The sequence below is a fragment of the Palaemon carinicauda genome, chromosome 2, assembly GCF_036898095.1.
Source record: "Palaemon carinicauda isolate YSFRI2023 chromosome 2, ASM3689809v2, whole genome shotgun sequence".
Lineage (NCBI taxonomy): Eukaryota > Metazoa > Arthropoda > Malacostraca > Decapoda > Palaemonidae > Palaemon > Palaemon carinicauda.
Window position 1 is genome coordinate 52,488,391 of NC_090726.1, and position 12,500 is coordinate 52,500,890.

Sequence of the window (12,500 nt, forward strand, 5' to 3'; positions counted from 1 at the left end):
TAATTCTTGCTTTAATAGGCAACCAATGTAAATCAATTACTGTAGGAGTTTGTTTGTATATTTCAACTCAAGAGATAACAAAAGTCCAAGGTGTGATAACACAATGCTTGTTTGCTTAAAGTTACTAAAAGAGTCAAACAGTAAAAGGGTTTATCACAAAAATATTGAGTTGGTAATTTAGTCTGTAGGGACGAAAAAAACAATATGTAATTAAACATTTGGTTACACAAAAAAAAAATCTTAATTAATAACTACATTGGACAAGGGACGCAAGTAAAGAAACACACATAGTGAAAAAATAAATATTTTAAAACTAGCTGAAACGGGAGAAGCAAACACGCTTTGTTTAAAACGTAAATATAGAGTGTAGTTGTTTACAACAGAATGTGAGTGGGAACTAACTTGGCTATAACAGGGAAATGTAAACCCACTATATTGAAAGGAGTTTGCTATGCTATTACATATTGTTGTGGCATTTCATTTATCACTTGAAAATTTCTTGAAAACATTAGTGTGTTTTATGTATCTATATACAAACATTGTATATTTCATTTATTGAGAGTGAGCTAAAATAGAGAACAATAAAAGGATTAGATCATTCGTATAGTTGGTTTCTCAAATATATATGCAAATAATTCAGAGGGATTACGAAAGCCTCCTTTAAAATAATATTCAAAATTGTAGTATATAGCTACAGCATTATGTATATATATATATATATATATATAAATATAGAGAGAGAGAGAGAGAGAGAGAGAGAGAGAGAGAGAGAGAGAGTTCTATGCAAGCATGTGTAGTCTAGAATTCATTACTACATTAATTTCTTACATTTGTTGAAGACCGACCAACTAATTTGAAGCATACACATGTAATCACATTTTATTTCCTTCACATAATTAAATCATTATTTCAATAGGGGAAAATAGTAGAATTTAATGTAATGGATATCTATAGGGCATGAAAATTATATAAGTATTAAAGGAGATGGGAATTTGGCTCTTTACATCCAAAACCAGAGCATTAAGGTTTTTTTTTTTTTTTTTTTTTTTTTGCTATCGAATATTTATAGGAAATCCGAGCCAGCCATAATATTCAAGGAGATGGCAACGCAGGATCATATGAATTAAAAAAAAAAAAAAAAAAAATCAATTCCGGCCTAATCACAGTAAGTTAAATTGTTCTGTCGGTTACCGTAGACTTTCTGTTCTAAACCTCGACAGTTCTTAATAGGACTTACCGTAGTCAAATTATAAATCTCCCATATTGAGATAATTTCTTCAAAAGGTAGCATTAAATTATAGTAATTGATGAATAACGTTATCAAGCTAATAAAGAAAACTTACTTCAAAAGCAATATATCTTAAACATTTGTGTTACTGTTAATATATAATTTTGTGTGTAAATAAAATGATACAATATAAAGAATTATATCTCTACAGTAAATGATAAAGTCAAATTCCTGCAACCATACATAGAGACATAATACTTTAGTACAGGCATATAAGAATCCTCCCAGAGAGAGAGAGAGAGAGAGAGAGAGAGAGAGAGAGAGAGAGAGAGAGAGAGAGAGAGAGAGAATTTATAAAATGTTGGTAGCTAAAAATAACCTTCACAGGGCATGTCAAATTTGAAGCTCATGTCTAGGGCGAACGAATGCAGTTGAACTATTTTTATCCAGAGCGAACAGTATATGAAAAACAAGTGAATAAAAAATATAAAAGGATTATTACCTCGACAACTCTATCCTAGCATAACATTCACATATAGATATTTCCATGAATCGGGAAGTTTCACGGGTGTCCAGATATGTAAAACGAAAAGTAACCCGGTATTATGGATCTGATATATATATATATATATATATGTGTGTGTGTGTGTGTATATATTAAGTATACACACATATACACATACATACACACACACACATATATATATATATATATATATAAACTATACACACACATATATTAACACATACGCATATATATATATATATATATATATGTATATATATATATATATATATGCGTGTATGTGGTATATACACTTACACATACATACATTCTGCAAACAAGTAAGAAAAAGTATAAAAAGAAACAGACATGGGCAGGACATATAATGAGAATGAAAACTAATAGATAGGTATTATGAGTAACAGAATGGGTCAATAGAGATTGCATAAGGAGGGGAAGGAAGAGAAGACGATAGATTAATGAGATAAGAAAAATGTTTGGGTACATATTGGCATACAAGACCATAAATAGTCCTGCAGAGGGTTAGTTACATCTGATGATGATGCCATATATATATATATATATATATATATAAATTTTTGGAATAAAGAACAGATGAAATCCTTATCCCGGAAACTAATTTATCAAAATATATAGATTAGTTTCAGCGCTATTGGAAGAACAATCTAATTAAAGCTTACGCATTCGGCCGTCAGTAAATATATCTACGTACAATTGAGCGCTTCGTATAGACCATATACACATGCTTCCAAATAAAGGCACATGCTCTTGAACATAATACGTGATTCATGTCAGTGATGGATACAAGCCTTAACAAACAAATCAATGATGCAATTTATGAAAGGAAAATAAATTCGTGTTTTTATATATGAAACAATATTGCAGATCATCTACTAGCGAACAGTGCAAAAATGAAAATAAAGTAAATAGGGTATTTTGCTAAAGGCGTGTTTTCCTTTATTCTTTTGTATACAAACTTTATAAGCGTAGATCCCATTTTCCTGTATAAAATACAATGTAAAATATTACACAATAACACACTAATTCCGGTTTTGTTTCCTCAACTGTATACCTTGCTTTTTCGATTTTTCATCGCTGTTACTTTTGCCCATATAAATGAAGTGTTTTACACAGCGATATGATGCTTTCACCTTTGCCTCTTATTCAATGAAAAATAATAATTTACTTTCAATGTAAATAGAATTTCATCTAATTGCCAATTATAAAACATCGGAACATCTGCACCCGTGCATGCACGTATTTACGAATTCGTATGTTTACAGATAAACGTGTTCGCTCACTCTACAATAATATTCAAACGGATATATACTGTATTCCCTTAAAGTAGATGCGATGTGATACAATTCTCCCGCAAAATATTAAGTAACAAAGTGTTACATAACAGGCAGAGTAATGACGTGTTGAGGCATCGACGGAAGCGTAACCATTAGACGCCCAAACTATCCAGAATTACAAGGTTCCTCAAGTAATACGAGAAGCAGCCACAAAAGAGGCATAAAACAACAACAAATAGAGCTGTTACTACTCCCCTGCAGGACAAAGGGCTCAGACTTATCCTTATTCTTGCCTGCGGTTTGGTTAGTTTGTATCACCACGTTGGCTTACCGCGGACTGGTGATGGTGAGAGACATTAGTCTGATCGCTCACAGCAAACCAACCTAGTATGGGTGGCCCTGACTTGTACAGCTTTGCTTATCATAGCGTTAAACAAATCCTTTCACCGCGGCAATGTATCCCCATCCAGAGAGGGATGTATGCAGTCTATAAAATGAATTGGAGAGATATTTATCAAAAAGTGTGCCTAGGCAAAAACACTTGAAACTGTTGCGTTCATGCTCTTGTACCGCACACGTTTCACAAACTCTCGTGCACTGTAAAAGTATTATCTTTTTTATTGCATATCTCGCTCTACACCTCAGTGTTAACAAAACCTGTTCAAGCCTGTCTTTTCAGGAATTATTTTGTATGAATTTTCGTGACCTTCTTGTCTTTAACCTGTTGTATATATACTCGCTATTTGTTGAAACAAAGTGGCATTCTCAGTTACAACATAACGGCGCACGCTCACACTCCCATCATCAAATGGCAAGAAAAAAATCTTCAAGTTTTTAATCAGAGAAGCGCCAGTGACATATCCAATGTAGGTAAAAAAAAAAAAAACAGCTGACCGAAGGTATTATTTTACAGGACAAATTTGTTTCAAGAAATGCTACAGGAACCCAAGTTAAGGTCCTTACTCAAGATATGCCAGAGGAAACTGATCCAGGAAGATTCGTTGATGAATCATCATCGGATGGGGTAGATGTAGGTAATGATATGATGAAGAATCCTTTTATTTCAATCAGTATTAGACGGCAAGATGCAGCAATTGGCTAAGAAAAAAAGTAGGGATAAAATGCTACGAACAACCTAGAAAAAGCTTGATCACCTTAAAACAGATGATTCTGTTTTGCTACCTCTGAGTGAGTTCGAGAGTGGTCGCCTAGACTGTTACTGTGTGCCAGGAGTCGTTCTTGAAATGGACTCAAGGTGCTTGTACAAGATCAGCATTAAGAATGGAATAGTTAACACAAATTATTCCCGAAAACAACTTCCAAAAAGCTCTTGTATACCAGTATAGCAAGGTAAGATTAAACGATATGTGTTACCTTTCCGTAAAATTGCCGCCCTTCATTCTAAATTAGAGCCGGAGGGCAAGGGTTCACAAAATTTTTTTGTGTTTCTGAGTGTGACAAGAGGTACTCTTGCAGGAAAAATGGTAAAATCTGTCACAGCCTTTGCCATCATAATAACAATAAATGTCAGAATAAGTGTTTAGTAAAATGTATATTCTTGAGAATTTATGTACTTCCCACCCAGGTATTACAGTGTTTGATTGTGTAAATATTTTTAAGAAGCATATAATAATCCTGGTGATGGTATGATTGAAGGAGTGTTTTTTTACAATGTATTATCCATTTCTTTTTTCATTATGTTATATCTTCCTTTTTATTAAATTTCAAGCTTAAGAGTAACTGTGTGGAGGGTATCAGTGTACTGTTTAATAATAAGAATATATTGCATATAATGTAAATTACATAGGCAAAATTGAAGAAGAGAGGTGAACAAAATAACTGCAGTTTCTAGTTTGTGAAACAGACAATTTGCCAAACACACAAAGACACACAATTATATATATATATATATATATATATACTGTATATATATATATATATATATATAGCACTTAAAAATTACTTTAGTTATGATAGTTAAACTTGGCACGTTACTTTTATAAAGAGGTTGTTGATTATACCTTTAAGGAATGTCACTACGCTTGTTTGCTTCTTTTAAAAGCAATTTCCCAGGACAACCAGACTACCACTAGGAGCATCTCCAATCAACACTTCCATAGTTATAGTATTCAAGCGAAGAGGACCACCCAACAAACAGGAAAGTAATTGAAACAGTCTGCACGAGAAGGCATACTTCTTTTATAACAGGCTCACTGGCAGCAGGTTATCCTGATTCAAAAAGGACTCTATATTTCTTGTGTTGTGCAATTCCTGGTACGTGATAATCTAGTCTGACATTTAAGAATCATTATGAATAATAGTGCAAAGTGAAGTTTATGTATAAATGTTAATATTCTATTTTTAGTGTTCATAAGTTTATTTTTATCTAACTAAGATTATATATTATTTATAGGGTTGTGTGGTATTAAATGTATTGATGGTCAACGTTGGTGTTTCCTTCATTCATCAGTCTTCTTGCAACATATTATATATATATATATATATATATATGTGTGTGTGTATATATATATGTATATATACATATTTATATATATAATACATTAACCGTTTTATTTTGTACCATGGCCACTCCAGAGTACAACACAGCATCCACTTTCATATTCAACTTTAATCACTGTATTAATCACATCTTACACCTACAAAGAAGGCTCAGGAGAAACGCATCGATCATCCATACACACGCTGCGCTATTTACCTACATCTTGCACACACTTTCGCTTCCTGGATATTTTAGCCCTTCCGTTCCAATACCACTTTTACAAGAGCTATCGAACTCTTTCAGGGTCTTCTTTACTTGAACTCCCAAACAGATCTGACTTATAAGGACTTTTTATTTAATCCAAAGTCAACCATCGTTTCCACATTACCGAAACTCCTCAAATTACTCAAATAATCTATTTCCTCATCACATATCACATCTATTCATCTTTCTATTTCTTATCCTGCCAATTCTTACAACAAACTGTATATACTATATAAACATCTCATCTTAAAGTCTTAAAATTTTTTCTTCTACATTCATGATTTCCTTAATATGTTACCATATTTGCTTCCACAGGCTATTCAAGTTTCTTACTAAAAAGTTTTATTCATTCTGCAACTTTTCTTAGTGGACATATTTTACAGGTCTTATTTTGTCTTCTTGTCATCATTATATTTACGCCCAGATTACTCCAATAAATCACTTTAATTTTCTACCATATATGATAAAATTCCCTTTCCTGGTTCTATTTACCTTAATTACTTTACTCTTGCTAACATAACCTTGAACTCCTTCCTCGTGCAAATAAAATAAGCGTCTCTTACCAGCCTCTGCAGTTTCTCTAGACCTTTTTGTCCTCAACTAGAAATACTATAAACGTCCATTACCAGTTTCAACAGTATCTCTTTACATTAATGTATTCAACAGTAAATACTATAAGTATCTACTACCTGCTTCTGCTGTTTCTCTTTACTTTAGTGTCCTTAACTAGAAATACGGTAAACGTCTCTTACCAGCTTCTGCAGTTTATCTTTACTCTAATATCTTTAACTAGAAACACTATAGACGTATCTTCCCAGTTTTTGCAGTTTCTCTTAACTTTAATGTGCTCAACAAGCACAGCAGAGTATCACTTGAAAACACCAACCATTCTACATACCACTCACAGATCATTTACATATAAAATAAGTTCAAACATATAACCACTCTCCCTTCTCTGAACTTTTGCATAACTCCATCCACAAATATGTTGCACAGCAATGCAGATATAGCGCGTCATTTTCTTAATATCCACTTTCACATTATGCCTAAATACTCTAAAAACATCCTTCACTTCCATCACGCAAACGTTTAATCACTTTCAACAACCTTTCATGTATAACATATATTTACAACGCTCTCCACATCGATCTGTGTTGATTCTATCATTAGCTCTAAACTCATGTATACCTAATAATGCTTTGTCCTTTCACGTTCATACCCTCACATACCATTTCCATAGCAAGACCGTGGTCCACGCATCCTTTTACATAGTACAAATCGTTTCTTTTCTCTTAAATAGACATATAATCTCCTTTCTTGCTTCTTAAGCATACAAAGGAACATTATATCCCTATAGATTTTACAACTGCTTCTATCACCTTCACTATTTGAATAATGTAGTAATCATTTCTTTTACCCATTCGTATTTCACCTTCCTTTCATGCAAATGTACCTTACAAACCCTGGTAAATTAGTGTTTCAAATTTACCAGTATATTACCACTTCTCCATGGTAATCCTATCAACTCTTGATGGCTTTCTTTTTTTTTTAATCTTTTGTTTCATTTCTTACATCGCCAACAGGTACCTCTATACGCATTTTCAGTCTTACACTAACATTTCCAAGTCTTATATCCATTACTTGTGTCTCTCTTCAATCATTCACATTTATATACACTCAAATACGTATACATACATACATATATATTTATATATATACACACATATATATGTGTGTATACATATATGTATGTATACATATAGTGTATAAATACACACAAACAAATATACACACATCAGCATGTTAAAAGTATGCTCTAGAATAACTACCTCTGATATCACAAGCTTACAAAACATACGAAGTAAAAACTGCCAATTAATATTTTCCATTTATATCAATTAAAATTGTGTGATTGCATGCGATTACCTTATAAACTTCAGGTGTTACAATACATAAATAAAGCCTAGCCTTACTAGGCACTACGAAGTAATTTTAACAAGAATTTGAAAGAGCCAAAATGCACTAGTAAAAGAAAAAAATAAATCCCTGAGCGTCGGCACAGAAAATTTCTCAACATGAACACACTTTAATACAAATTTTCACAGACAGCTAGATTTGGTTCACAATAACAGCATCTCTCTCTCTCTCTCTCTCTCTCTCTCTCTCTCTCTCTTCTTGAAAAGGTAACATAAATTCCCTTCTCGGCAGACAACTTAATTGTTGGTAATCCGGCTAACATGGATGTGTCGTACTTGTAGTCATTATGGGTCTCTCTCTCTCTCTCTCTCTCTCTCTCTCTCTCTCACATGTATATATATATATATATATATACATATATATATATATATATACATACGTATATATATATATATACATATATGTATACTATATATATATGTATATATATATATATATATATATATATATATATGTATATATATATATATATATATATACTTTTAATCATCATTCTGCAAAACGATGTTCTGTACAATAACCATGTACCTTCGTAATCTATATTTGCAGGAGGGAGCTTGACCGAATATTTGTTCCGACATTCAGGTTGAAACACTGTTATTAAAAACCCGCGAATTATAAAACCCACATCGTTGTGCTCAATATACCTTGGTTGTGCTATAATCTAAGGTCACATATTGAAATTCTATCTAATTATTTGTGGGATACGATTCAAATCAGATTTATTATCCCCATCAATGACTTTATCCATTTTAGGTCGTCCTCAAATCCTGTTTTCCCTCAGGTATGTCGAAGTCCTGCCTTGTTCTCAGCTATCTTCAAGTCCTGTCTTTATCACAGCAACATTTAACTACTTCACCCTCCATCCACCATCTACCAATGACATTCACACTTGAAACACTGGTGTATCGCTTAACATATATCATCTTGAGAGCATGTATGAATGTGAACATCACACTAGACACAATACCTTCCCACTTTTCTTCCAACTTTAGCATCAGACCTTCCAATTCTTTTAGAAATACAATAAAACACAATATTTTCGCTACCATTATGGGAACGAGCACCATTAAGCTTTTCTTGTAGGGATTCCCCCCCCCCCCACCCCGCCCTACATATTGTGTCTCTTTTATTATTTTCTGAGCTTTATCTTATGGAGCCTCCTCCAATTTTGAAATGTTATTCCATATTAAGGGTTTCTAGACCTTTAAATTCTGACTGGAAATGTTTCTTCACATTCACTTTATTATTCGGTTATTATTTCGAAAAAGGATACTCATTCTTCCTAGTCTTATATAGTCTGGTAGCAGCTTCCAAATTACCAGATTCAAAATCACTGGAAAAAAAAATCTTTAAATAATCCTTTGATTTTCAGGTTCTAACATGAAAATAGACGCAGAGCTAAAATATAAGTGTATTTTCTTTAAAACTTTGGTAATTGTTTCTGCTTCAATTCCTAGAAGCTTTTATCCTTATCTTGGGTTATTACTAATAACCTTTCTACCTTGTCTTGGGATTTTAATAAAGTATTTGTTTTATTTCATTCTTATAATTTTCCTCTTGCAAAAAATTATAGTCGATAGGCAATGTTAAATAACATCCAAGCCCAACAGCCCCCACTTCCCTCTCTCTCGACTATATAAGATGACTGGGTTTCCCGTCCTACTGAAGTGAAGAAAAAAATCCCTGTCATCACATTGAGTTATGACACGCTATGCAACTTTATATTGGAAAATAGATCATTTTTTCCTGCATTATAGGGAAGTATCAGTAAATGAAATAGAGTATAGTCTGATTTCCCCTTATTCTATCGATCTCAAAATGATTTTCATTTAAGAAAACAACTGCTCTTAAATTGCAATTTTTCAAACGAATGCAGAAGTGAAACAACACAAATAACAACAAAGTAGGACTCTATCTGATAAGACATTGCCCACGCGAAGAATTGAGGGGGAATATGGTATTTTGGAAAATAAGCAATTAGAAAAGTCTGATGAAACATCAATAATGGTATGAAAGAGTCACCTTGGAGATACACCTGTAGTGTAGAGCTATCATAAGAAAAATAAACACGTTGACTGTTAGTGGCGTCCTATAAAATGAATTTCCAGTGAAAAGCGAAGTACTCCAAGGGAATGTGTTGTCACCTATGTTGTTTATTCTCCTCATGGATTTTGTAATGTGTAGAACAGTTGGAGTTGGTGAAGAAGGATTGGGCTGGATTGGTAACAGGAAATTAGCTGACCTAGAGTATGCAGATGATGAAAAACTCTGATTAAAATTATACATCGAAGTATATTGAGTCAATAAGGAGTCGGTTGCCTGAAAAACCCTCTTCAAGGCCTTCTTTCAAAGGTCTCCTCTTCCACCAAACCTCTCCTATCCCTATCATCCTTCAACTTATCTCACCATGCATTTCTGTGCCTCCCTCTTAACCTCCCACCCTTACAAGTTTCTCCCAATCCCTCCTCACTCCCTCCCCAAGATCAATCCTCAACACGTGCCCATAACATCTCATTTGTGACATTTGTATCACCTCTTTAATCTTACTACACCTGCCATTCTTCTTATTTCACAATTTTCCAATCTTTCGAGAAGTGATATTCACATAATCAAGCCAAGCATTCTCATCTACGTTCTCTCAAGTTTTGTTTCCTATTTTCGTCTTGGAGCCAACGTTTCAAATCCATACATGAGCATTGGTCTTATTACTGTACTGTAGATCTTGACTTTTAGCTTGACTGGCCTTTTCATATCACATACCAATCTCGCTACCTCTCTCCACTTTCTGCTGGCTGCCTATATCCTATTTTCAACTTCAGCCTCACACCCTCCCTCCTGACTCATAGTAGATCACATATCTCTAAAATTGTTCCACCTGTTTTATAACCAAGCCTCTACTTTCATGTATGGCTTCCTGACCCTAGCTTCCTTTCTGCTCACCATAACCTCAGTCTTAGCCACACTTACCCTAAAAAATAAAAAAAAAAATAAAAAAAGAGAAAAAGAATGGTATAAAATAAGAAGAGAGTTAATTTCAATGTGTAAAAAAAAGAACTAAAGAAAAATATAATGGGAACATTTCGCCGGGGGAGAAACAAGACCAATTAATTTTGATAACGCCATCTCAGATAAAAATATCCTTGAAAAACACCAAACTGAATTCAACCAGGAACGAGTCATTGACTCGCTCCTGCCTTTCATTTTCTGGATTTATTTTCTTTTTCTTGACATGGCCGTAATTTTACCTTACTACCAGTCTTGATCTCACAAACGAACTTAATTTTGCTCCACAACTTGATGAAATAGTTTTCTTGTTTGTCTTTTTCTTCCCCCCAGTCAAGCACATACGAGATTAGGAAATATAACATGCAACGCCTTTCCGAATAAAAGTAGGAAAGGGCTTTATAGTTTTGTAATTTAAATTCATACGACTATGATTAATTTCTTTTATGGTAATTAATAATTGAAGTTTGTACAAAAAAAAAAATCTGAATATGAAAACAAAGTAAAGGAATAAGATCTGTACTCGTCAAAACAGTGAGAAGGTTTAGGCAAATTAGTAGGGAAATAATTTTAAATATATCAGTGAAAAAAATAATAACCAAAAATATGCAATCTGTGGATCGGCATTTTGCAAACATTAAAACGTTATTATTTGTAATTGCTATTAACGTAGTATGGTAGGCTATACAAGGTACAAATATATCTGGGCGAAATACCACTTTTATTTGTTGAATTAAAACTTTTAACCTTAAAATTCTTACTCGCTGAAGTCATGGTATTTTAGTATTTTGAAAAACAAGCCGTAAAAGTTTACAAAAACTTTTTGTTATGAAATTCCCAAAACAGTTTGAATGGATAGGTATTCTACCAATAGTTTCTGTATGTTACACGGACATCTATGAGGAAAGCTTTTATAGGGATAGAAGCTCCTGTTCGTAATTAAAAGGAAATGAAGTTCATAAACTTGCAAAAGGCGTTTAAAAGCATCAAAGAGGGGCCGGGTTTTCATCTCGAAATAATGCAACACCTGAGAATTACTCTTTCGCTTGAAACATTATAAAGGTTAAGCACAAGTCAAAAAAAAAAAAAAAAAAAAAAAAAAAAAAAAAAAAAAAAAAACACTATTTCCTATTCTTTATGTATTCTTAACAAAATCAACCCAATGTCCAACACTTGATCTCACACTCAAAAAGCGTAAGAAAATCATGCTTAATATATACTTAGGATCACATAATCACTTTACAGCTAATGCATAGTAAGGTGGTAGGTAGGCAAGCACCAGCCACCCGTTGCATCCTTTATTTGCCAGACAATACTACACTGAATCACTCTCTCTGGTTAGGGCACATTTTTCTTGTCTAACACATACACCGAATAGTCCGGCGTATTCTTTCACATTTCCTCTGTCCTTATACATAGGGTTGTGTTGTCTATGTGGTAAGGTCCCTGACTGTTGATATTTTCCACGAACAGTAGCATACATAATTCTAATATAAAAGTAATCCGATATCGCAAGAAACAAACTGAAAAAATGTTTCAGGTACGTTGCTCGGAGCTAAGAGCACATAGTTGTCAACAGTATACAGTAAATTATTTAAATGCCAGCATCTGATTTATACTGAATAAATGGACGATGCTATTATTCCAGTTTTTATAATATATATTCACAGAAAAAGATTTAAGTGTAATAAAAAGTTCACTCAC

The 12,500-nt window shown here is 33.3% G+C and overlaps 1 protein-coding gene across 1 annotated transcript in view; it reads right to left on the reverse strand.

Annotated features, from left to right (window-relative positions):
• LOC137616580 (pleckstrin homology domain-containing family G member 7-like) overlaps positions 1-12,500 on the reverse strand; it is a 723,306-nt gene that overhangs the window by 320,995 nt on the left and 389,811 nt on the right. The gene's annotated exons all lie outside the window — the stretch shown is intronic.